The following is a 25,814-nucleotide window of genomic DNA, read 5'->3' as shown; positions in this document are numbered from 1 at the left end:
TCCCAGAACTGTACTCTGCGAAGGAGGAACAGAGATGAGATTATTCAACACGATTACTATGAAATATTGTTTGGAGGCAAACTTATCAGCTACACGTTTAGGTCTGAATTCCAACTTAATTCAAGGAGGCTGCTGCTCACAGCTAGTGGAGGATCATTAATCCGCACGCCACTGCCGTGAGGAGCACGCCAAACACTTTCCACCAATAATTACTTATAGCTGCGTATAAGACGCCAATTTACATTCACGGATAAACTTTTCAGAATATTCACCTCTGCCGTGTGCTGACAACGTTTGTCTCTCACCCTCGTCCTCCTTCACAGGCGCGATGTCAGACTCTGAAACGGCCCTCAGCGTCCCCACACGGTCGTCACAAGGTCATATTCTCCGGCAATCTTATCCAACTCACTGCTGGTTTAAATGTAGTTCTTCATCACTACATTGGTACCAGCTGGAAGTCCTCAGATTTGCACGTGAACATCACAGGTGTCATGGATTGTCCTGATAGAGAGCCGCACGAGAATGCAACAGGTGCAGCCAATCATCGTTAACAGAGGAGAGAGACTCTTCTGCAGCACATTTTCCTCAGAGAACAGCCCCAAATCACCTGGGAAGGAAAATAAACACAAAACAACCCAACCTTGTCCAGCCAAACCCCCCCCCAACACACAACAGGAATCGATCCCATGACCTTCTCGCTGTGAGGCAACTGTGCTAAACATTAAATCACCATGCTGCCCAGGAGTCAATCTTTTGTGATGAAATAGATAAATGAACAAACTGGTCAACCTCAATATTCAACAGCCCAAAAAGTCTGCTTATACATGTAAATATGACAAATATGATGAAATGCAGATAAACATTTTAGTTGTTAAAAACAATATTGTTATTGGAAGTAGTAGGATTAGTATATGCAAAAAATCTATTCAAAAGTTGACCTTTACTTGAAGGGTGTTGGGGGGGCATTCCATACTGTTCCCCTGTGGCTATGCCCCTACAGTGCACAGTGTGAGCATGAAGAATGGAGAACGTGTGTATTTATACACAAAACGCTATCAAATTGATAGGTAAGATGGATTTGTCTGTGCTTTTATCTTGTGACACTCTCAAAAAGAGGCTATGTGTAAAACTGTGCATATCTGAAAAAAAAGAAGCAGTGTTCAAATTTTTTAATTCACCACATGTGTGCTGCTGTTCTCTGTTTTAGCTGCTTTTTAGCCAGATGATGCACAGACTTTGAAAGAAAAGCATATCATAAATGTTTCTAAAACTCGCTACTGGTGTACTACTCTTGTTCATTACGTCACCACGGCACAGAGACACAGTGAGAGATGTGAACTGTTTTAAAACACCAAGAGGTGTTTAAAATAAAAAAAAAAAACCTGGATCTTATACTCTTGAAAAACAGTAATTACCAAAATACCTTCTGATACCACAACAATGAAACTGAAAAAGCAAATGTATTAATACTGTCATAATGAAACACAAAAACAAATTTTTAGTGCCATGTTGGGACTATTGCTTGTGCAAATGTTACATCAATATAAACCCTCACAAAATGTTTGGAATCCTCCAAATAGTGTGTAAAAAAGCAAAATGAAGCACTGCCTAATATGTTTGATATTTTTCATAGATGAGGGGAGGGTTTTTGCATGCGTGGGAAACCATGACCATATCTTGTCAGCCTTTTGGAAGCCTGATGAAGAACCATGGCAAACTGTGAGAAGGGGTTACCTCGTCTCATTCAATGGCACATTCTTGCCATAACTAAGTTGAAACAGGCCTGGGATAACAACAGCAGGCAACATGAAAGGACTGAGATTGCATCTTAAGAAAAATCTAGCGAACCAGCCACCAACTTAATTCTGATTTTAAATCCTTGTTCTTTCATTAGATAATGGGAAGAACATAGTAATAATTTATACATGTGATCAGTATTTGGGTGATTTAGCCCAAATGACTAGTTGGTCTTTTCAATTATTAAAGAAATAAAAATGTATTACTCTTGCTAAAAATGCCTGTGTTTAATCAATGCTATTACATTTCATTAGTTGGAGAACACTTAATTTTTAACATCTTTATATTTAGCATATTCAGTTGCACAAACAAACCACTACTAATATATATTTTGTTTATGTCAGCTTCTCAGTACATTGCTGAATAATTACTGTAAAAATGTGAAACTCTTTTTTTTAAGTTTCACCTCAGCCAGACAGCAGAAAAAAATTGACAATAACAAAAAATGTAGTTCCAATAATGTGTGATCAAGGGTTTGTGGCTTATTGAGTTGTCTCCACAGAAAAAAACAGCACTGACTGTGTAGATCATTTCATATTGATGTTTCAGACATCTGTGGCCTCCCTTTTTAGTAATTTAGTTTCACTCTCTGAAATGCTCTGATGTGAACACCAACAGCTGCTGGTTTCCACAGGCCCACTTAGTGGGGCCTTAAGGGAAAGTCAAGCACTGACAGTCAGACCAAGACTGTGAAGGGAACATGTTTCAAGCACCCACTCACTTATTGATCTCCGCTGACTTTGCCTCCATTGACATGTTTGGTGTCAAGGACAGGCTGCTATCCAAAGTCTATCTCAACTGCTTTCACATTCCATTTCTTGGAAATTACAACCTTCAATGTCTTAAGTGATTTAAACCTCATTCTGGGACTAAAACAGGAAAGCTTTACATTTCTTAGTGTCAGAGGTAGATGGGCACTTTCAGCAAGTACGCTGGAATATAAATACTGGGGAAAGAAATAGCCCATTCAGTAAGAAGAAAGATTGACCATTAAATATCTCATAGTGTTTTGGAAAAAGAATCAAAACATTATCCCTTTTTTATTTTTAGTATTGTTCAATAAACACACTTTCAGATGACACCTTACTTGTTAGAACTGACCACCTGTAAGTTGGCCAAAAAATGACAAATATATGCATAAACGGACTGCATTTATATAGCGCTTTTCCATCACCATCAGACACTCAAAGTGCTTTACAAGTAATGCCTCACATTCACCCCGATGTGATGGTGCTGCCATACAAGGTACTCACTACACACTGGGAGCAACTAGGGGATTAAGGACCTTGCCTAAGGGCCCTTAGTGACTTTCCAGTCAAGCTGGGATTTCAACCAAGGATCCTCTGGTCTCAAGCCCAATGCTTAACCACTAGACCATCACCTCCTCCTATATAGAAAAATCACTATTACATGACGCCTGGGCTCCACTGGGGTACCCCTTAAGTAAAAGTCAGAGAACACCCTGTTATCCCAGTTTATTCACTGTTATCTCTACATTTCATGTTTGAGACATGTGAAGGTTTGCCATAGCTAGCCATGGACTACAGGTTTTCCTTACCACTGTTGCAATGTGCTTATTCAGGGGATTTGAGGCAACCTATGTTGTGACATGGCACTACATACCACATAAATAAACTGAATTGAATTATATTAACTGAGGAATCAAACACCAGTACGAGGGATGGGCGATGTAGACTTAATTGTAAATCATGTCAGCAGTCAAAGCAGCCAAGTTCACTTGCATGTAGTGAAATTGTGAATTTCTGAGAGAACAGACTAAAATGAAAATTAAATATTCTTACCACATTTCCACAAAATCTTATCAAGTCTGTTCTGGTTTCCACGTTGCTTATACAACCGCAGAGACTCGTGTTTCAGACCCCTCCCTGCTACGTGAACACCTGCCATTCCCCCAGACCAAGCAGCTGTTTTGCTGTTTTGGCCAGGGTTGCAAGCTTATCCTTGTTGCTACACCACTCCCGGACATGTTTCCTATCGACTAGGAAAATCCGAGCAGTATGGTGCTTCCCCTTCTCTTCCTCTTCTTTCATGACTTTTAGTTTGAACGCTGCTGAGTAGCAATGTTTGTGCAGAGCCAATTTATGTAACTGTGTAGCAGCTACTGCATGCAGAAAAACAACATTTGGCTTGAGGCTGCGCTGCTTCTCTTGCATGCAGTACGCATGTCTGTGCGTACCGTAAGGCTGTACTGTGTATTGCATGCATGCACGTGCACACAAATAATCATCAACAAACGCCCCACTTCACAAAAATTACAGGCACCCAGGGCATTTAATGGAGTAAATATGGAAATTTTTGGCCATACATGGAACATCTTAGCTACACATACAAATAAAGAGTCCGTTCGTGGTGTTCAAGGCTCAACGTGTGTTAAGCTCCAGGTTTCATCCAAACACAGAAAGAGTCACTCTGATCAATCAGAAACTGAAAATGAGTGTTTTTCCATTTTCTCTACTGAGCACATCTGTGGATTTTCCCATACCATCTGAGCTCACTAAGCAGGAGGGGATGGAGGTCCAGGAAAAAAAAAAAAGAAAACGCACTTGTTGCGTGGTATGTCTGTCTGGAGGACTCAGGGTAACCAGGCTGCAGTAATCTGATGAGGTGTGGTGCCTCAAATTGTGCCTGGCACAGTGAGACAGTGTTACTTTATAATATTGTTTAAACATTGGACACCTTGTTTTAATTCAGAACTGTGGGTAGTAGTACTTTGTTTTCATTGTTCCTTAAGTTCTTTTTAAAAATGGAAATCAAAGCAGTGTTCATTTCAGTTTTTTCTTTGCTGATCCCAACAATGATCCGAGAGTAAAAACATGATCCAATCTGAACCGAGGGTTTTGTGATCAGTTATATCCTGAGTACCAATACAACATTTTGTGGTTCAATGCCAGTGTTTTCTTTTTCAGTGGAGATTGTGTCTTTCAATGCTAAATTTGAGTATCTATCAATATCAATATCAAGCTGTTACTGATCTGACTCCATATGATGACTTGAATTTAAAGATGGGCATCATGGGTGAGGTATTCCTTGAAGTAGGAAAAAAAACTGACAGCCATTTGACATTTTTATAGATTGCTGCTGTTGTTGAAGAAGATTGAGATACAGTTGTGCTCAAAAGTTTACATACCCTGGCATAAGTTTAGTTTTTTTGGCCATTTTTCAGAGAATATGAATGATAACACAAAAACTTTTTTTCACTCATGGTTAGTGGTTGAGTGAAGCCGTTTATTGTCAAACAACTGAGTTTACTCTTTTGAAATCATAATGACAACACAAACTACCCAAATGACCCTGCTCAAAAGTTTACATGCTCCTTTTCTTAATACCGTGTGTTGCCCGCTTTAACATCACTGACAGCTTGGAGTCTTTTGTGGTAGTTTTGGACAAGGCTCTCTGATGGTAAAGCTGCCATTGAATATGTCTTGGACTTTGTTTACATTAATTACAAAGAAATACAAAGAGTGCGGCATTTTATGGTAAATCTGCATGGAGCAGACAGTTCTCAAAAACTGAGTGACTGTGCAAGAAGGAGAAGAGTGAGGAAAGCCACCAAGACACCCAGACAACCCAGGAGAAGTTATGGGCTTATGTGGCTGTGACTGGAGAAATTGTGCACAATGCAAGCTTTGGATTTTGCATCACAACTCTTAGCTTCATAGTGGAGTAGAGCAAATAAGGAATTTTTTTTTTCACCAAAACTGATCAAATCTAGGTTTGCATCTCAGATGTACCTTCTGAAACTTTCAGGTCTTCTTTTTAAGAAAATCCTGCTCTATACCACTTCATCATGAAGATGGATAATTGGTGATACAAAATGCAAAGCTTGCACTGTGCATAATTTCTCCAATCATAGCCACGTAAGCCCATAACTTCTTCTGGGTTGTCTGGGTGTCTTGGTGGCTTTCCTCACTCTTCTACTTCTTGCACAGTCACTCAGTTTTTGAGGACTGTCCACTCCATATAGATTTACCATAGAGTGCCATATTGTTTGTATTTCTTTGTAATTGATGTACATAAAAAGTCTGAAACATATTCAGTGGCAGCTTTACCATCAGAGAGCCTCGTCCACAACTACCACAAAAGACTCCAAGCTGTCAGTGATGTTAAAGGGGGCAATACACAGTATTAAGAACAGGGGTATGTAAATTTTTGATCAGGTTCATTTGGGTAGTTTCTGTTGTCATTATGATTTGAAAAGAGTAAACACTGTTGTTTGCCAATAAATGGCTTCACCCAACCACTAACCATGAGTGAAAAAAGTATTTGTGTTATTGTTCATATTCTCTGAAAAATGGCCCCCCCAAAAAAATCTGCCAGGGTATGTAAACTTTTGAGCACAACTGTACTTTGGGGCACTAACAGTGTGAGCGAAATGCAGTCCATTTAGCTGGGACACATGACAACAGTTCAAATTTTTGGGTGGAAACTGTAATGAATTTTGTTTTTACCAGTGAGCTTGTCACAAAGTGGTGGACAATTATTACCTCAGACATCCACCCCAGACTCACTAATTATGCTCCCCAGAGGAAACCAAGAAGAGATGTGGATGCCACATTCTTCAGTCCTCTTGAGCAAATTCAAGTTAATGACTGCACTATCAGAGGATCAGCATTTAGAGCATAATTATGTCAAGAACAACTCCCCAAATCATCTTTCCCCAAAAGTTCTTTATGAACGTCTGCTTGAATTGTAAGAAGGCCGCCTGGGAGCACTGAAGGATATGTGACTTTTAGCTCAGCCTTAGACAAAAAACTGGCAAGGAAAACTACTTTGAAGTCATTTCAAAGTTCACAAAAAGACAAAGCTGGGATTTAGCAGCAATACTAATTAGAGCTTGGAATCACAAGAGACTTCACATTGCACATACAGTATTACCACAACATTCGGACCTCACTCCCCTGACACTCCATTTAAGCATCCATTGGCCTTGGGCTGAGCCTTGAAGTTTGGAAAACTAACAAGTCCATCCACCCAGACATCCAGCCATTTCCTGAGCTGGCTTATTCCAGTTCCCATACAGCAATATTAATGACAATGTGAAATCTTGTTTCACAAAATTTAACTTAATGTGGTTTCTTACTGGCTAAAGTCAAGTGAAATAAATTTCATTCAGTGAAATGGAACACACAGCATGCATTTTGAATGTGACATAAGATGACTTTGGGGTAGGGATGCACGATCCACAATTTTTCACTTCCGATCCTATCCTGACACCTAAATTTGGATATTTGCAGATACCGATACTATTCCGACACCAGAGCTCTTTTGCTTTAATATTATTATGATCATTATTGTTGATGTTATATGAGGATTTTCTTAAAAAGAATGCCTGAAAGTTCAGCTACAATTTGCCAGAAGGTGTATCTAAGATGTAGGGCTGAAACGATTAGTCAAGTAACTCGAATAATTCGATTACAAAAAATGTTTGAGGCAAATTCTGTGCCTCGAAGCTTCATTTAATATTGTAGTACATATGCCAGGCCTGTGTGTGGCGCTGTAATGTCCCCAGAAAAACAAACAGAAGAAGACTAGAGCATGCATAAGCCGTGTAAGGGTGATTCTTAGACTACGGGCACTTATTATGTCCTTTGATCATATTGTATGAAAAACAGAAAAAAGGGGAAATTTCACACTTTTAGAGTTATCTTTACAATGAAAGTGTGTTAAGAAATTTGTTCTAGTAGTCTATGATGACTTTTTCACCTTTTTTCAGCATCATTATATGCAAATATTGCCATTTTGTGCTTGTCCCACACCCAGACTTTTGATCTTCAATGATAAAAATGAATGGTAAAGTAACATTTTTCTAATGTTTTAAAATATCTCTGAATAAAATATCAGTAAAATAATCAAAACATAATTGGGGTATTCAATGTCATACAACTGTTGTGATTTTTTTTTTAAACAAAATGTAGTTGTCCCACACTATTGCCGTAATTTCCACCACAACACTGTAATGTCCCTAAACAGTTTGTATGAAAGATTGTTTGGGTAGTTTCTATGGAGATAAACAGTGACATCATAGCACATGTATATAGCGCCAAATCACAACAAACAGTTGCCCCAAGGCGCTTTATATTGTAAGGCAATGGTGTGATGGAAATTACATTTACAAGGCCAATAGTGCCCGTAGTTAAAGAATCACCCGTAAGCGCTAATCAAATTAGCTACAGCTTTCCAACGCGAGACAGAGTGAAATAAAGCATCATCTGAAATAGCTTACTGCGCATTTAAAGCGAAGCAGCGTTTGTTTTTAGAAAAAAAAAAAAACAGTTTCGTCCGCAGCTTGCTCTCCATTCTACGTGGGGAGTGGCTATTTGCGCGGCAGCCGGTGGCTGCCTCTCTCAGCTCGGTGTGAGCAGCTCAGCACTGCCCTCACAGCTCCATCCCCGGCCACACTGACAAACACTCTCTGGAAGAAGTCCACTCTTCCTTCTGTGTTTTGCTCAGACTCGCACTGAGTGTTTCGCTTTTTCATTTTCACTTTTTTGGGCAACACACAATGCTTCACAAACACGGTAACTCAAATAAAATATATTTTTTTTTTTTTTAAATCACACAGGGTTCACCAACCTTGAAAACCAACCTTTAAAAAAAAAAAAAAAAAAAAAAAAAAACTTAAAATGGTTAAATTTTACAAGTTGGGGAAAACAAAAAACAGAAAGCCACATCCCATAGCCATGTCAGCAAAATGTCAAGACTTTGGCCTTACTTTTGCTGAGCTCCTGACACCAGGAAGGATCCAAAACTTGTAAAGATGTGAAAAAATAAATGATCAGGAAAACAGGAAACAGGAAAACAGAAAGGGATACACTAAATCTGCCAATCTCCGTGATGACGTGACATTGTGCCATTGCTTAGGGAGAACCCTGGACTGTTAATGTTGTTAAAAACGCAAAAGTACTTTTTATCCAATTGCTCGATTAATCGCCAGAATAATCGATAGAATACTCGATTACTAAAATAATCGATAGCTGCAGCCCTACTAAGATGCAAGCCTAGATTTGATGTTTTGGTGAAAGAATTTACTTTTATTTTTTATGGACCTTTATAGCCTTATTTTTATAGACTTAAAGAGAAAAGACAGCGCTTTCTCTGTCTGTCACTCCTTCTCAATTTTCAATTTCAATGTAGCTTTGTTGACATGGGAAACATGTTTACATTGTCAAAGTAAGTGTTAAGAGTAAAAATTAAAAATTAAGTCCTCTGTCTCTCTCTCTCTCTCTTGTTCGCTCTTTCTCTCTCTCATTCGCTCTCTGTCTCTCTCACTGCTTTCCTACTAAGCAACTTGGAACTTTTTGGAAACATGAAGCCTTTCAACTGTAAAATAAACTGGAAATTTCTAAATTTATCACCCGCAACGCTCACACGACAATCTCTGGATTAATACTGAAGGATTTTAATGGACACTTTTTCCCTTTCAGTGGAAAGAATCTCTTTCAGCTGTCCTCCTCAGCTGCATGCTGAGCTGGCTTTTCATAGCATTTCACAGCCTCAGGACGCTGAAATGGCTAACTTTTGAGCACACATTTTCAGTTATTTTTCAGAAAATCCATGCTCGACTAACAGACAATTTGAACCAGAGAGCCGAGTGGAAATTTGCCGCTACCCGTGGCTTAGAACACTGTGGAAGCTCTCTCAAACAGCTTGGCTTTAGAAACCTCCCCCTCCCCTCCTCATGCTTGGCAGCAAAGCAGAGATCAAACAGCAGCAGTTGAAGGTTTCACAGTGGCTCCTCTCCAGTATTGGAAAATGTCATGGGTTGTATCTGTATTTTCCGATACATGAAGCCGGAAGCCGATCCCGATACCTGATCCCATCTGTCGCATCCTTACTTTTTGATTCCACTAGCTCGGGGGTCACCACAGCAGATATTATAGAGAATTGGCACAACTTTTTACACCAGATTCTCAACTCCAGTTCAACTGTTCTGAAGCAGTCGCCCAGTCAAGTACTAATTAGGACTTACTCTGCTTCACTTCTAGAACCTGACAGGAACAGGTGTGCACAGAGCAGCATGGCTGCCTGAGTTGCCATATGCCATATGGCAAGCAGAAGACAATACACCAAATCATTTTGCATTCTTCAAGCAGGTGTGGTTAATAACTACCACAGCACAGAAAAAAACTGATGACAAATCAATCACAGCTGGTGACCTTTGTAAGTGAAAAGAAAATATAATTTGTAATATTACTGTCAAAAGAAATTATAATATTCTGCACCAACAGCTTTGATTCTCTCTCTCTCTCTCTCTCTCTCTCTCTCTCACACTCACACACACACACACACACACACACACACACACACACACACACACACACACACACACACACACAAAGAATCTTAGTTTGAATTAAACTAAAATCATCTTAATTCAAGTCAATGTATTTATACACTCAATGTAATATACACTGTAGAACTTGGAACATATGAATAAAAACAAACAACAAACAATATGTAAACGGTTTCAAATAAGTTATAAAATATGCATGCTCCAAAATTAGACAAAGCAGTCTGTCCACAAATTTAAGCCCAGTAAGCCTTTCCACACCAATAAAAGATGAAGGATCAACCTTATACAACTATTCAAAGTAGCAGATTCACCTGGAGAGTACAGCAGTGTAATTAATAACCGTAAACCAAACCAGTGCTTGGATGCTCACTGACATCAAACTTCTAAAATGAAGTCAATAAAATGCAAATCAGCTGCACAATCAGTGAAAGTTTTCTCCAAGGGTCAGCCTGTAGCAGTATATTAAAGGATATGTTGCACCAAAATCATAACAATTAAGATTTAGGCTGTTAGTGACCATTCAATGATCCACCGGAATTACTCTGTACACTTCCGTGACCAGTTTGAAAGTATACGGCATTGGCAACAAACAGCTACGGAGACTTCCGAAAACAAAGTACTCATGATTACTCATGTGTTTCTGTCAGGTGACGTAGCTATTAGAAGCATACCAGTGTGCGCTTCAATGGAATGTAGCTGCTAAAGTCAAGAACTGAGGCACAGATTAATTCCAAAGTTTACGTAAGTGTGATGTCCTGTTATGATGACTCGCTGAAAAAACTATTAATTTTGATGCAGTCACAATAAAAGCAGCAGCTCTGAGAAGGCTTATGTGCACCTGCAGCAAATAGTCATAAATGCAGCCTGTCAATAACAATCTCTGCTTCAGGCTCAGCTTTGTGCAAGATTAATTGTAAGTGTTGTTATCAATAAAATCTAAAAAAAAAAATACATCTGCTGCCAGGGGAAAAACATGGTGGAGACATTCATGTCCATGGCGGCAGGAGGTGAGAGGAGTAACAAGCAGTATACACACACACACACACACATCAAAGAAGCACGCACGCGCAGCTCCACCTTTAGTTCTCTCAGGATTGTGGCACATTAATTAACGCCCATTAACTCCTGGAAATAATGTATTCTGACTTTTTCCAATGTAACAAATCATCTCCGTGTCAGACAGTCTGTTAAAAACAGTGTCATGCAGATGTCCCCACGTCCATGTCCACAGCTTCAGTAAAACAGCATCCACACAAACAGTGCGTCACCACATTTTAGATTCCAAAATCCGACAGTCTGAAAAAGTTACGAGTTTAGGGGTGAAGTGTGTCATCTCCTGTCTGTAAATCCGAGCCATCACTTTAGAACTGAAGCTCAGAAGCTTCATTTTCAGACAGAGCAGGTTTGTTTCCCTCTGTCAGTCATTGGGATATTTCTGCTCATTATAAAATGTACGTCACATGCCGTAAAATGCTGAGAATTTCCAAGAATGCACCTGCTAATGCTCAGAGTGAGAGGAATAAAATACATCAGCGACCACTAATTATTAGTACGGGTGCAGAGAGACTTACAATCATGGGTACTTTTATGGTGTCTTGCTAACTGGGATGTTAAAAAACATGCGTCATGTCCTTTAAGATTTTACCTAAAAGTGAAATGCCAAATCTTGAGTCCAGTCTCTTCTGACTGGACCCAAGAACCTAACCCCTTTCCCACAAGATAACAGACCATCAAGATAATTTTCATCAATTTTTAGGGCTCTAGACTCTGGCTGTCGGTTGCTTACAAATTCAATTTACTATAAATGTAAAAACAAAAGTTTGCATAAAATTCAACTCACCTCCAAAAATGTATCCCTCTGTGTTGAGTTCAGTATTAGAGGTCCTTCAGGAACAGCCAATCGTACTATAGAAATGTGAAGTAAGAGAAACAAGATCAGCTGTCAGAATCATGGCAACTTCAATTATCACATGGCAAACTCCACTAAGTTTGTCTTGATGTGCTCATAAATTCATATACATAAGTCAACAAACAAAGGCACTCTTGGAGGATGTACATTAAAGAAAGGATGGACATAAATGTTTCCTGGATTTGAGGGACCTTTTAGGATTTTAGGACTTTCTAAAAAACAAAGAATCTTTTATATGTGTGGATATTCTTCAATTTCACAAAATCAGTTTTACACTTGTATGCAAACGTTTGATTTTCATGATTTTCCTTTATAAATCATTGGTTGTCTGGATCATATAGCAGACGAACACACCGATATTTGAGAAGTGAAATGAAGTTTCTAGTATTTACGGAAAGTGTGCAATAATTATTTAAACAAAATTAGGCAGGTGCATAAATTTGGGCACTCTTGTCATTTTATTGATTTGAATACATAAAGCACTAACTATTGGAAAAGTGGTTTGGTAAGCTCAATGACCCTTGACCTCCTTACACAGGTGAATGCAATCATGAGAAACCGTATTTAAGGTGGCCATTTACAAATGTTTCCCCATTTTGCATCTCTTCTAATGAGTGGCAACATGGGAGCCTCTAAGCAACTCTCAAATTACCTGAAAACAAAGATTGTTCAACATCATGATTTAGTGGAAGGATACAAAAAGCTATCTCAGAGATTTCAGCTGTCAGCTTCCACTGTGAGGAACAATGAGGAAATGGAAGACCACAGGCACAGTCTAATTAAGGCCAGAAGTGGCAGGCCAAAATCTCAGATAAGCTGAAACGAAGGATGGTGAGAACAGTCATAGTCAACCCACAGACCTGCTCCAAAGATCTACAACATGATCTTGCTGCAGATAGTGTCTCTGTGCATTGTTCAACTACACTTTGCACAAAGAGATGCTGGATGAGAGAGTAATGCAGAAGCAGCCTTTTCTGCATACACGCCACAAACAGAGTCGTTAGAGTTATGCTAAAGCACATTTGGACAAGCCAGCTTCATTTTGGAATAAGGTGCTGTGGACTGATAAAACTTAAACTGAGTTCTTTGGACATAACACGGGGCGGTATGCATGGCTGAAAAAGAACACAGCATTCCAGGAAAAACACAGTAAAATTTGGAGGTGGTTCCATCATGCTGTGGGGCTGTGTGGCCAGTGCAGGTACTGGGAATCTTGTTAAAGCTGAGAGTAACATGGATTTCAGTCAATATTGTTGTGTGGGCCGCTGAAGAGGAGGTACTGCTGGCCCACCACCACCAGAGGGCGCCCTGCCTGGAGTGCGGGCTCCAGGCACCAGAGGGCGCTGCCGCCTTATGGGAGTAGCCTGGGTGACAGCTGTCACCCATCACCAGACTCAGCTGTTCCACTCAGCACAGAGGTATATCAGGAGGACGGCGTCTCCACCTCAGTGCCAAGATATCGCCTTACGTTAGAGGTAACGTTCTCTGCATTAATATTCTGATTAACTGGCTAAAAGATTTGTTAAACCTTTGCAGGACAGCTGATTATTGTGAGCTAAATTACTTGGAGAAGTACTCACCTTTCTGCAGTATTGACGTGAGGTGGAGTCAGCTTCTTCCCTCTCTGTGTACTGGGTGCAGCCGCATCCACACCTGTGTGTTTGTTCTCTTGCCAGCAGTACCGGATCCGACGAGCGGAGGCAGTGGCCACCTGGGAATTCGGGACTTGGCGGTTCCAGTATTTCCAGGGTTCGGTGGCAGGGGAGATCTGGGTGGTTCCGGCTCGACTTGGACGGACGTCTCCTACCTTCGAGCCTGCCCACACGACACCAGTGGAATTCGGTGTAAACCCAAATTGTCAATTGTTGTATTGGTTGTGCATTTTCACAACAGTAAAACTTGTTATTTACTTTCTCCATTGTCCGTTCATTGCGCCCCCTGTTGTGGGTCCGTGTTCCAACACTTTCACAACAGGATATCTCGGCCAGCGTCATGGACCCCGAGGGGCGTCAACCGGCTGTTGAACGGCCAATGGAAGACCAAGGCGCGGCGGAGGCTTCGGGAGGGGTAATCGGTGAGTTGCAGCGGATTCTCACCGCTTTCACCTCTCGGATCGATTTAATGACCGAGCAGCACGTTCTCCTGAACCGCAGGGTGGAGGCTCTCGCCGCACAAGTGGAGGCGCGCCCTTCGGGCGTCGCTGCGGCTCTCCCTCCCGAGGACCCTGCGCGCGACAGTGACGTTCCACTGGTCGTTCAACGGTCCCTTCCTCCGTCCCCAGAAGCATACATAAGCCCTCCAGAGACGTACGGAGGCTGTGTGGAGACGTGCGCGGACTTTCTGATGCAATGTTCGCTCGTCTTCGCACAGCGTCCCGTGATGTACGCGACTGATGCTAGCAAAGTAGCTTATGTGATAAATCTGCTGCGCGGGGAGGCACGCGCTTGGGCTACAGCGCTCTGGGAGCAGAACTCACGGCTCCTTCATACATATGATGGGTTTGTACGGGAGCTCAGAACGGTGTTCGATCATCCCAATAGAGGAGAGTCCGCTTCAACCGCACTGCTGTCAATAAGACAGGGGCGTCGGAGCGCAGCTGCCTATGCAGTCGCCTTCCGCATCGCGGCGGCGAGATCCGGCTGGAATAGCACTGCCCTCCGCGCTGCCTTTGTAAACGGACTGTCACTGGTCCTAAAAGAGCACCTGGTGGCTAAGGATGAACCGCGGGATTTAGATGGGCTCATCGATCTAGTTATACGACTCGATAACCGGTTAGAAGAACGCCTTCGGGAACGAGGCGAAGGGCGTGGCCAGGCACGCGTCGTCCCTCTCCCTTCCGGGTCCGATCGAGCTCCGCCCTCCCCACGCTCCTCTGTTCCTGCGCTCCGTGCGCCTATGGCTCCCCCTGCTGACGAAGCTATGGACACGAGCAGGGCAACATTTAGGGCACCTGGAGCACAAAGGAGGCGGGCCCACGGAGCTTGTTATGTTTGTGGCTCGAGTGAGCATCTCGCAAACGACTGCCCCGAGCGGTTAAACTCCAACGCCCGCCCCTAGAGACTGGGCCAGGGGTGGGCCAAAATATTCACGTGGGACACACCCACATTGCTACACGACTCCCAGTCACGATCCTGTTTGAGGATTCAACCCTGAAGGCCCCAGCACTGGTGGACACGGGCTCTGAGGGGAATCTGCTTGACAGTAGATGGGCCAGGGAGATAGGGCTCCCTCTGGTGGCTCTTACCTCGCCTGTGCAGGTTCGGGAGCTAGATGGCTCCCTACTCCACCAATCACACATAAGACACCTCCAGTAACTCTGGTGGTGTCAGGTAACCACCGGGAGGTGATCGAGTTCTTTGTGACTCAGGCCACCTCCCGTGTGGTTTTGGGGTTTCCATGGATGCTAAAGCACAATCCCGGATCGAATGGCCGTCCGGGGTAGTGGTTCAGTGGAGCGAAACCTGCCATCGGGAGTGTCTAGGTTCCTCGGTTCCTCCCGGCTCCCAAGCTAAGGAGGAGGTCCGAGTCCCGCCCAATCTGAAGGCGTGCCGGCGGAGTACCATGACCTCGCTGACGTGTTCAGCAAGGATCTGGCTCTCACGCTTCCTCCCCACCGCCCGTATGATTGTGCCATTGATTTGGTTCCAGGCAGTGAGTTTCCGTCCAGTAGGCTGTACAACCTCTCACGGCCGGAGCGTGAATCAATGGAGACCTACATCCGGGACTCATTAGCTGCCGGGTTGATCCGTAATTCCACCTCTCCGATGGGTGCTGGTTTCTTTTTTGTGGGTAAAAAGGATGGCGGGCTTCGTCCATGCATTGATTATAGGGGGTTGAACGAAATCACGGTTCGCAATCGATACCCGTTGCCCCTGTTGGATTCGGTGTTCACCCCCTTGCATGGAGCCAATATCTTCACCAAACTTGATCTTAGGAATGCGTATCATTTGGTTCGGATCCGGAAGGGAGACGAATGGAAGACGGCATTTAACACCCCGTTGGGCCATTTTGAGTACCTGGTCATGCCGTTCGGTCTCACTAATGCTCCCGCGACCTTCCAAGCGTTGGTAAACGATGTCCTGCGGGACTTCCTGCACCGGTTCGTCTTCGTGTATCTGGACGATATACTCATCTTTTGCCTGGATCCTGAGACTCATGTCCGGCATGTCCGTCAGGTTCTGCAGCGGTTGTTGGAGAACCGCCTGTTTGTGAAGGGCGAGAAGTGTGAATTCCACCGCACTTCTTTGTCCTTCTTGGGGTTTATCATCTCCTCTAACTCCGTCGCCCCTGATCCGGCCAAGGTTGCGGCGGTGAGAGATTGGCCCCAACCCACAAGCCGTAGGAAGCTGCAACAGTTCCTCGGTTTTGCTAATTTCTATAGGAGGTTCATTAAGTGCTATAGTCAGGTAGTTAGCCCCCTGACAGCCCTGACCTCACCAAAAGTTCCCTTCACCTGGTCGGATCGGTGCGAAGCCGCGTTCAAGGAGTTGAAACGGCGCTTCTCGTCTGCACCAGTTCTGGTGCAGCCCGATCCTAGCCGCCAGTTAGTGGTTGAAGTGGATGCCTCGGACTCAGGGATAGGAGCGGTGCTCTCCCAGAGCGGGAAGACCAATAAGGTCCTTCACCCGTGTGCCTATTTTTCTCGCAGGTTGACCCCCGCTGAACGGAACTATGACGTCGGCAATCGGGAACTCCTTGCTGTGAAAGAGGCCCTCGAAGAGTGGAGACATCTGTTGGAGGGAACAGCCGTGCCATTCACGGTTTTCACTGACCATCGGAACCTGGAGTACATCAGGACCGCCAAGCGGCTGAACCCCAGGCAAGCCCGCTGGTCACTGTTCTTTGGCCGTTTTGACTTCCGGATTACCTACCGTCCCGGGACCAAGAATCAGAGGTCGGATGCATTGTCCCGGGTGCACGAAGACGAAGTCAAAACGGAACCGTCGGATCCCCCGGATCCCATCATCCCGGAGTCCGCTATCGTGGCCGCCCTCACCTGGGACGTGGAGAAGACCGTCCGGGAGGCCCTGACCCGTGTCCCGGACCCCCGAAACGGACCAAAGGACAGACTATACGTCCCACCAGAGGCTAGGGCTGCAGTCCTGGACTTCTGTCACGGTTCTAAGCTCTCCTGTCACCCAGGGGTGCGAAGGACCGTGACAGTCGTCCGGCAACGCTTCTGGTGGGCATCCCTGGAGGCCGACGTCCGGGACTACGTCCAGGCCTGTACCACCTGCGCCAGGGGCAAGGCCGACCACAGAAAGACCTCAGGGCAGCTACAGCCACTGCCCGTGCCTCATCGCCCCTGGTCCCACATCGGTCTGGACTTCGTCACGGGTCTCCCGCCGTCCCAGGGAAACACCGTCGTCTTCACGATAGTGGACCGTTTCTCCAAGGCGGCCCACTTCGTGGCCCTCCCGAAGCTCCCAACGGCCCAGGAGACAGCGGACCTCCTGGTCCACCACGTCGTCCGTCTGCATGGCATACCATCAGACATCGTCTCCGATCGCGGTCCCCAGTTCACCTCACATGTCTGGAGGAGCTTCTGCCGGGAACTGGGGGCCACGGTCATCCTCTCGTCTGGGTACCACCCCCAGACCAACGGGCAGGCAGAGCGGGCGAATCAGGAACTGGAGCAGACACTTCGCTGTGTGACAGCCGCGCACCCGACGGCCTGGAGTACCCACCTGGCCTGGATCGAGTACGCCCACAACAGCCAAGTGTCATCAGCCACCGGCCTCTCCCCATTTGAGGTGTGCTTGGGGTATCAGCCCCCCTTGTTTCCGGTGGTTGAGGGAGAGGTCGGTGTGCCCTCGGTCCAGGCCCACCTACGGAAGTGCCGTCGGGTATGGCGGGCCGCCCGCTCTGCCTTGTTGCAGGCCCGGACGAGGGCGAAGAAACATGCAGACCAGCGGCGAGCCCCGGCCCCCAAGTATCGTCCTGGACAGGAGGTCTGGTTGTCCACCAAGGACATTCCTCTACAGGTTGACTCACCAAAACTACAAGAACGGTACATCGGACCTTATAAGATCCTCAAGGTCATCAACCCCGCCGCAGTGAGGCTCCAGCTTCCGGCCTCACTGCGGATCGATCCAGTTTTTCATGTTTCCCGGATCAAGCCTCTTCACACCTCACCCCTCTGCACCCCGGGTCCGGCGCCGCCTCCTGCCCGGATCATCGACGGAGCACCGGCTTGGACTGTCCGCCGGCTCCTTGATGTCCGTCGGATGGGCCGGGGTTTTCAGTATCTGGTGGACTGGGAGGGGTACGGACCCGAGGAGCGCTCCTGGGTGAAGCAGGGCTTCATCCTGGACCCGGCCCTCCTGGCCGACTTCTAAACCGGTCGCCATCCGGACAAGCCCGGTCGTGCGCCAGGAGGCGCCCGTTGAGGGGGGGGTCCTGTTGTGTGGGCCGCTGAAGAGGAGGTACTGCTGGCCCACCACCACCAGAGGGCGCCCTGCCTGGAGTGCGGGCTCCAGGCACCAGAGGGCGCTGCCGCCTTATGGGAGTAGCCTGGGTGACAGCTGTCACCCATCACCAGACTCAGCTGTTCCACTCAGCACAGAGGTATATCAGGAGGACGGCGTCTCCACCTCAGTGCCGAGATATCGCCTTACGTTAGAGGTAACGTTCTCTGCATTAATATTCTGATTAACTGGCTAAAAGATTTGTTAAACCTTTGCAGGACAGCTGATTATTGTGAGCTAAATTGCTTGGAGAAGTACTCACCTTTCTGCAGTATTGACGTGAGGTGGAGTCAGCTTCTTCCCTCTCTGTGTACTGGGTGCAGCCGCATCCACACCTGTGTGTTTGTTCTCTTGCCAGCAGTACCGGATCCGACGAGCGGAGGCAGTGGCCACCTGGGAATTCGGGACTTGGCGGTTCCAGTATTTCCAGGGTTCGGTGGCAGGGGAGATCTGGGTGGTTCCCGGCTCGACTTGGACGGACGTCTCCTACCTTCGAGCCTGCCCACACGACACCAGTGGAATTCGGTGTAAACCCAAATTGTCAATTGTTGTATTGGTTGTGCATTTTCACGACAGTAAAACTTGTTATTTACTTTCTCCATTGTCCGTCATTGCGCCCCCTGTTGTGGGTCCGTGTTCCAACACTTTCACAACAAATATCAGCAGATTCTTGAGAACAATGTTCATGAATCAGTGACAAGTGAAGTTGCGCCGGGGCTAGATCTTTCAACAAACAACAACCCTAAACACTGCTCAAAATCTACTAAGGCATTCATGCAGAGGAACAAGTACAATGTTCTGGAATGGCCATCTCAGTCCCCAGACCTGAATATTACTGAAAATCTGTGGTGTGATTTTTAGCGGGCTGTCCATGCTCAGAAACCAACAAACCTGAGATGTTTTGTAAAGAAGAATGGTCCAAAATAAATTCAACCAGAATCCAGACTCTCACTGGAAGCTATAGGGAGCATTTAGAGGCTGTTATTTCTGCAAAAAGAGGATCTATTAAATATTGATGTATTTTTTTCTGTTGGGGTGCCCAATTTATGCACCTGCCTACTTTCTGTAAAGCTTATGAACTTTCATTTCACTTCTGAAATATCACGGTTTGTCAGATATATGATATATTTAACTGAAATTCTGATCCAAACAACAAATGATTTATAAAGGAAAATCATGGAAATCATCAGGGTGGCCCAAACGTTTACATACAACTGTATTTTCTACATAATAGATAACAACAGATACTGACGATGAATATTGTTTCACATATCACAAAAAGCTAACAGTGTGATGCCTCCAGGCCCCATCAATTAATATCAAAACCAGTCCCTAATCTGCCAAGTTTCAAAGAATTCCAATCGTGCCAAAGGGCATTGGCATTCCTGCAGGTTTACTGCAGCCTTGGCTGGATGATTATTAGTCTCTTTACACATCAAACCTTCTATGGTGGACCATGGTGCGCCTTTTCAGCAATTCAGTGAAGCACATTTCTTCTTCTTCTTCTTCTTCTTTTATTGTACTTATAGTTGAGCAGCAACCTCTGCCACTCGTGTTTGTTTGGTCAGAAGAGGGGTAGACGGGCTGAATTTCAGGTGAGGTTGAGGCTGACTTGAAAAGAAGTAGTCGCTGGAAATATCACTGCTCCCTCTTCAGCAACCTGGGCCCGTATTCACAAGAGTCTCAGCAGAGTCCTCTCAGGAGACTCCCAACTTACCCTAAAAATTCCTAGCAGGAATCTTAGCTTCAGAGTGAGCCAGGAAGTGCTGCCCCTAAAACATCACAGCAGATTAGTTAAGTCCACTTGCGTACCTCTCTTTAACATAAGAGCTCTTACAAATTTTGGATGTTGAACTCAATGTTTAGAGAGTGTGAGAACAACTCTGAGCAAGGAGTGGGTAAAAATGTTTATCTTTGTGAGGAGGTGGGGTTGACCCCATTGCTAATGGCGCAAAATTTACACATAGGCAGGACGCGTTACGAACATCATATCTGCGTCATTCTTGGCACATTCCTGACATTCTTCATGTGACTTAACGCATCTGAATAGGTTTCTTAATAATGCGTGTTGGTGCATGATATTTGTGATTTTCAAGGAGCATGTTTTTGACTGTCGAAAAATTTTCCACGAATGTCATGCACCACCCTCATTTCACCTCATGTCATGGAGGTCGCAACTGAGCATGTTGATCCGTCTGGTTGGTGGTGATCCCTAATAGAGCGTGACAGCGTTCTTCTCTGACGTGTGCACAATTAAACCCTGCTGCCCCGGATTCAGTTTCATTGCTGCAGTATGTTGAAGGAGGACAGTGATGCCAAGTCGGCTACAGGTTTAGTTCCAATGCTCATCAGCGCGCTCCTGCAGGTGCCAAGATCACCGTTTGGTTTTCGGTAAAAAATTTTTGGAAAGTTCGTTTCTTGGTAGGTTTTCATCTCTGGGCCATGTTTCATTGAAATCTGAGTCGGCTTGAATCATAGCCGCCCCATCCTTAAAAAAAATTGTCTCAATACAGGTTTTAGATCCTGCTCCTTCATGATCAACCAAAATAGAAAAATGGAGTAAAAATGAGTTCTGTCACATGAGAATAAAACTACACAGAGAAATAATGTCAGGCAGAGTCCAGTCCTGACAAAAATACTACTGTCTGTTGGATTAACAAAAGCTAGCGTTCTCTAACACTGATGAACAATTCCAAGATCATTCTCAATATTATTCTCATGCGCCAATACACCACAAGAGCTCTGAATCATCAGAAACTGAATGTGAACCACTCCCTTGCCCTAAATTCAACCCCACAGGCATGACATTCTGGTTTCACTGTCAGTCTGCTCAGGCAACAAACCAAAGAATATAAGAAGCTGTTAGTGCAGGGCAAAGTGAGGGACTCTCAAGGGTTTACAGCTCGGGATTCTGTTTACACTGAAATCCTTTTTTTTTTTAAGTGGGGTCCACTTGCTAAACATGGCTCTGGCCTTAATGTATAATCCAACACTAATATTGGCTGCTCGTGGGCTGGAGGTCAACAAAGTTTGCCAGGGTGAAAACATGCAGGTTTGAGTGTTGTGCAAATGCCCTTATTTGTGAAGTACTCCCTGTGTATTTTGTGACTATGCTTGACATAGTGTTTGGATATGAGAACTGCCTCCAAAAGCTGCAGACTGCAGGACTGTACCATCAAGAATCAGACAGTGGCTCCAGTCCAATTTCTTCTTGCGTTTGTTTGTTATTCAAGCACTGTGGAGCATATTTAGGTAAAGTATTGAAATTAGTTTCAAACTAGTCCTTTTTTTATTGCTTTGTGTGAAAGTGATTTTTTGTCATTTCTAGACTGGAAATTAAGTCTTTAAGGCGTTTTTAAAAGGCTTGCCCACAGTTTCCTGTAGGGTTGGGCAATTAAATGACCTGGTACCCAGATCGTGATTCAATTGATGTCAATTTTAGTGATAAGGCTCATACAGGTTTAGTCAATGTAACAGTCTATTGACCCTGTGTCCACACAGCATTGGCCCCATGAGCACCTTCATCTTTTTCAATGGCTCTAAATGAGAATAGACCATTTGTTACCGTTGTGAGAAAACCCACCAGATCCAGCATCTTTTTCAGGAGCACTTCATTTTTTCTGTGCGACCTGCTCTGAGCAATTTAAAGACAACACAATTTACAACTGAGTCGTGCGTATCCTTGTAAGTGGGGCATAGCGCCTCAGCAGTGCATGTAATATGATATTCCAGAATAATGGCAGACTCTTGAAAGTGCTGGAAAAAATGGCTGGTTTGTTTCTAAAAGAGAGAGGAAAATAACTGAAAAAATATTCATGCCATATATCAGTTGGGCTTGGAATAACGTCGCTGAGAACCAGGAAGGTGAGTTAATGTGTGTTTACACAGTGTTGCCAGATTGGGCTGTTCCCATCCAATTGAGCACATACATTTGTATGTAAAAGTTTGGGCATCCCTGATGATTTCCATGATTTTCCTTTATAAATCATTGGTTGTTTGGATCAGAAATTTCAGTTAAATGTATCATATAGCAGACAAACAGTGATATTGGAGAAGTAAAATGAAGTTTATAGGATTTACAGAAACTATGCAATAATTCTTTAAACAAAATTAGGCAGGTGCATAAATTTGGGCACCCCAACAGAAAAAAAAAATACATCAATATTAGTAGATCCTCTTTTTGCAGAAATAACAGCCTCTAAATGCTTCCTATAGCTTCCAATGAGAGTCTGGATTCTGGCTGAAAGTATTTTAGACCATTCTTCTTTACAAAACATCTCAGGTTGTTGGTTTCCAAGCATGGACACGCCGCTTAAAATCACACCACAGATTTTCAATAATATTTCAGGTCTGGGGACTGAGATGGCCATTCCACAACATTGTACTTGTTCCTCTGCATGAATGCCTTAGTAGATTTTGAGCAGTGTTTAGGGCCGTTGTTTTGTTGAAAGATCCAGCCTCGGCGCAACTTCAACTTTGTCACTGATTCCTCAAGAATCTGCTGATATTGACTAGAATCAATGTGACCCTCAACTTTAACAAGATTCCCAGTACCTGCACTGGGCACACAGCTCCACAGCACGATGGAACAACCTCCAAATTTACCGTAGGTAGCAATTGATGTTCTTGGAATCCTGTGTTCTTTTTCAGCCATGCATACTGCCCCTTGTTATGTCCAAATAACTCAATTTTAGTTTCATCAGTCCACAGCATTCCAAAATGAAGCTGGCTTGTCCAAATGTGCTTTAGCATACCTCAAGCGACTCTGTTTGTGGCGTGTACACAGAAAAGGCTTCCTCTGCATTAACAGCATCATACAGCATCTCCTTGTGCAAAGTGCAGTGTGTAGTTGAACGATGCACAGAGACACTATCTGCAGCAAGATCATGTTGTAGGTCTTTGGTGCAGGTTGTGGGTTGACTATGACTGTTCTCACCATCCTTCGCTTCAGCTTATCTGATATTTTTCTTGGCCTGCCATCTTCGGGCCTTAACTAGACTGTGCCTGTGGTCTTCCATTTCCTCACTATGTTCCTCACAGTGGAAACCTGACAGCTGAAATCTCTGAGATAGCTTTTTGTGTCCTTCCCCTAAACCATGATGTTGAACAATCTCTGTTTTCAGGTCATTTGAGATGCGTTCAGAGCTCCCATGTTGCCACTCATTAGAAGAGATGCAAAGGGGGGAAACATTTGTAAATGGCCACCTTAAATACGCTTTCTCATGATTGGATTCACCTGTGTAAGGAGGTCAAGGATCAGTGAGCTTATTAAACCAATTTTGTCTTCCAATAATTAGTGCTACATATATTCAAATCAATAAAATGACAAGGGTGCCCAAATTTATGAACCTGCCTAATTTTGTTTAAATAATTATTGAACACTTTCTGTAAATACTAAAAACTTCATTTCACTTCTCAAATACCAGTGTGGTCGTCTGCTATATGATACATTTAACTGAAGTTTCTGATCCAGACAACCAATGATTTATAAAGGAAAATCATGAAAATTATCAGGGGTGCCCAGCCTTTTGCATACAAATGGGTGATTCTTTAACTATGGGCACTATTGGCCTTGTAAATGTAATTTCCACCACACCATTGCCTTACAGTATAAAGCGCCTTGGGGCAACGTTGTTGTGATTGGTGCTATATACATGTGCTCTGATGTCACTGTTTATCTCCGTAGAAAACTACCCAAACAATCTTTCATACAAACTGTTTAAAGGGACATTACAGTGTGTGACAACTACATTTTGTTTAAAAAAAATCACAACAGTTGTATGACATTGAATACCCCAATTATGTTTTTATTATTTACTGATATTTTATTCAGAGATATTTTAAAACATTAGAAAAAATGTTTCTTTACCATTCATTTTTATCATTGAAGATCAAAAGTCTGGGTGTGGGACAAGCACAAACGGCAATATTTGCATATAATGATGCTGAAAAAAGGTGAAAAAGCATCATAGACTACTAGAACAAATTTCTTAACACACTTTCATTGTAAAGATAACTCTAAAAGTGTGAAATTTCCCCTTTTTTTCTGTTTTTCATACAACATGATCAAAGGACATAATAAGTGCCGTAGTCTAAGAATCACCCACATAAATGTGCAAAAATCTAAAAAAGAACTTTTTCACACTGTCATTATGGGCTATTGTGTGTAGATGTTTTTGGGGAAAAAAATGAATTTAATCCACTTTGGAATAAGGGTGTAACATAACAAAATGTGGAAGAAGTGAAACACTGTGAATACTTTCCAAATGCACTGCAGTTTAATATAAAAAGTTGGAGTTTTTGTTTTATTCTTTGATGTCCTAAAAATTTCAAAGATGTAAAAGCTCAATGGAGTTCACAAACTTCACCATATTCGTGGTGCCCCTACATATCAATTTGTATTAAACCTGTATGGTATAAATGCGATGGTTCAGTGCACAGGACTGTATGCAGAATACATAGTATGACTCTGCACAGTATGATTACACACATGCGTATTTGTTTCCACAAGTTACCGACATTTCAGCAAGTAGTGCAACTCATGTCCACAGACTGTATCCCTCTAGTTTCATGCCCTGTGCAGGAAGGCGTGGTCAGCCCCATTAGTGTAGGAGGTGTGGCCAGTCCCCTCAACCTGCTCTGCTGTCTGTGTCTGAGTCAAACAGAGGAAACAGCGAGCCAGCCAGTTGAAGCATGTGACTGCGTTATTCCACCCAGAAACTTTGGAACTGCTTAACTGTTTTTTTCTTCAAAACATGAACCTTAAAGCGAAAATGTGCCAATCTGCATTTGTGTTGAATGACTGTCCCTGGATGGGGTCAGTATGATCATTTGAGTTTAAACAAATGCCATCAACTTATGACAAAGGTTGATGTTTTATATGAATTAGTGTAAAATGTCACGGATGAGACGGCCCCGCCAAATGACTTCAAATATCTATAGAGTGAGATTTTATGAGATGCCATCTTTCGCAGAAAAATCAAAAACTTAGAATGGACAAATATTAAAGGCGGTCTGGCTCGACACAATAAGCGACATTAAAGCAAATAAAAAAAACAAAAACACTTTAACACAGGTTAGTCCCACTGAGATTGAGACCTCTTTTACAAGGGATACATGGACAATTATAAAGTTTCCAAATCACCTAACCTGCATGTCTTTAAATGTGGGAGGAAACTGGAGCACCCACAGGAAACCTACACAAACACGGGGAAGAACATGCAAACTCCACACAGAAAGGCCACAGGTGGGTGATGGTCTTGTGGTTAAGGCGTTGGGCTTGAGACCAGATCTTCGCCTGACTGAAAAATCAACTGCAAAGTGTATT

At 43.7% G+C, this 25,814-nt stretch overlaps 1 protein-coding gene across 1 annotated transcript in view; it reads right to left on the bottom strand.

The window, feature by feature from the left end:
* The window catches only part of peak1 (pseudopodium-enriched atypical kinase 1), a 321,752-nt gene that overhangs the window by 212,275 nt on the left and 83,663 nt on the right, over nucleotides 1-25,814 (bottom strand). Inside the window, 1 exon segment of the mRNA XM_034175994.1 lies at nucleotides 11,952-12,016. The gene's annotated coding sequence lies outside the window, so the exon portion shown is untranslated.

This window comes from Thalassophryne amazonica, chromosome 8 (genome assembly GCF_902500255.1).
Source record: "Thalassophryne amazonica chromosome 8, fThaAma1.1, whole genome shotgun sequence".
NCBI classification, from domain to species: Eukaryota; Metazoa; Chordata; class Actinopteri; order Batrachoidiformes; family Batrachoididae; genus Thalassophryne; species Thalassophryne amazonica.
The sequence above is the reverse complement of the archived record's forward strand: the minus strand, read 5'-3'. Positions and strand labels throughout refer to the sequence as shown.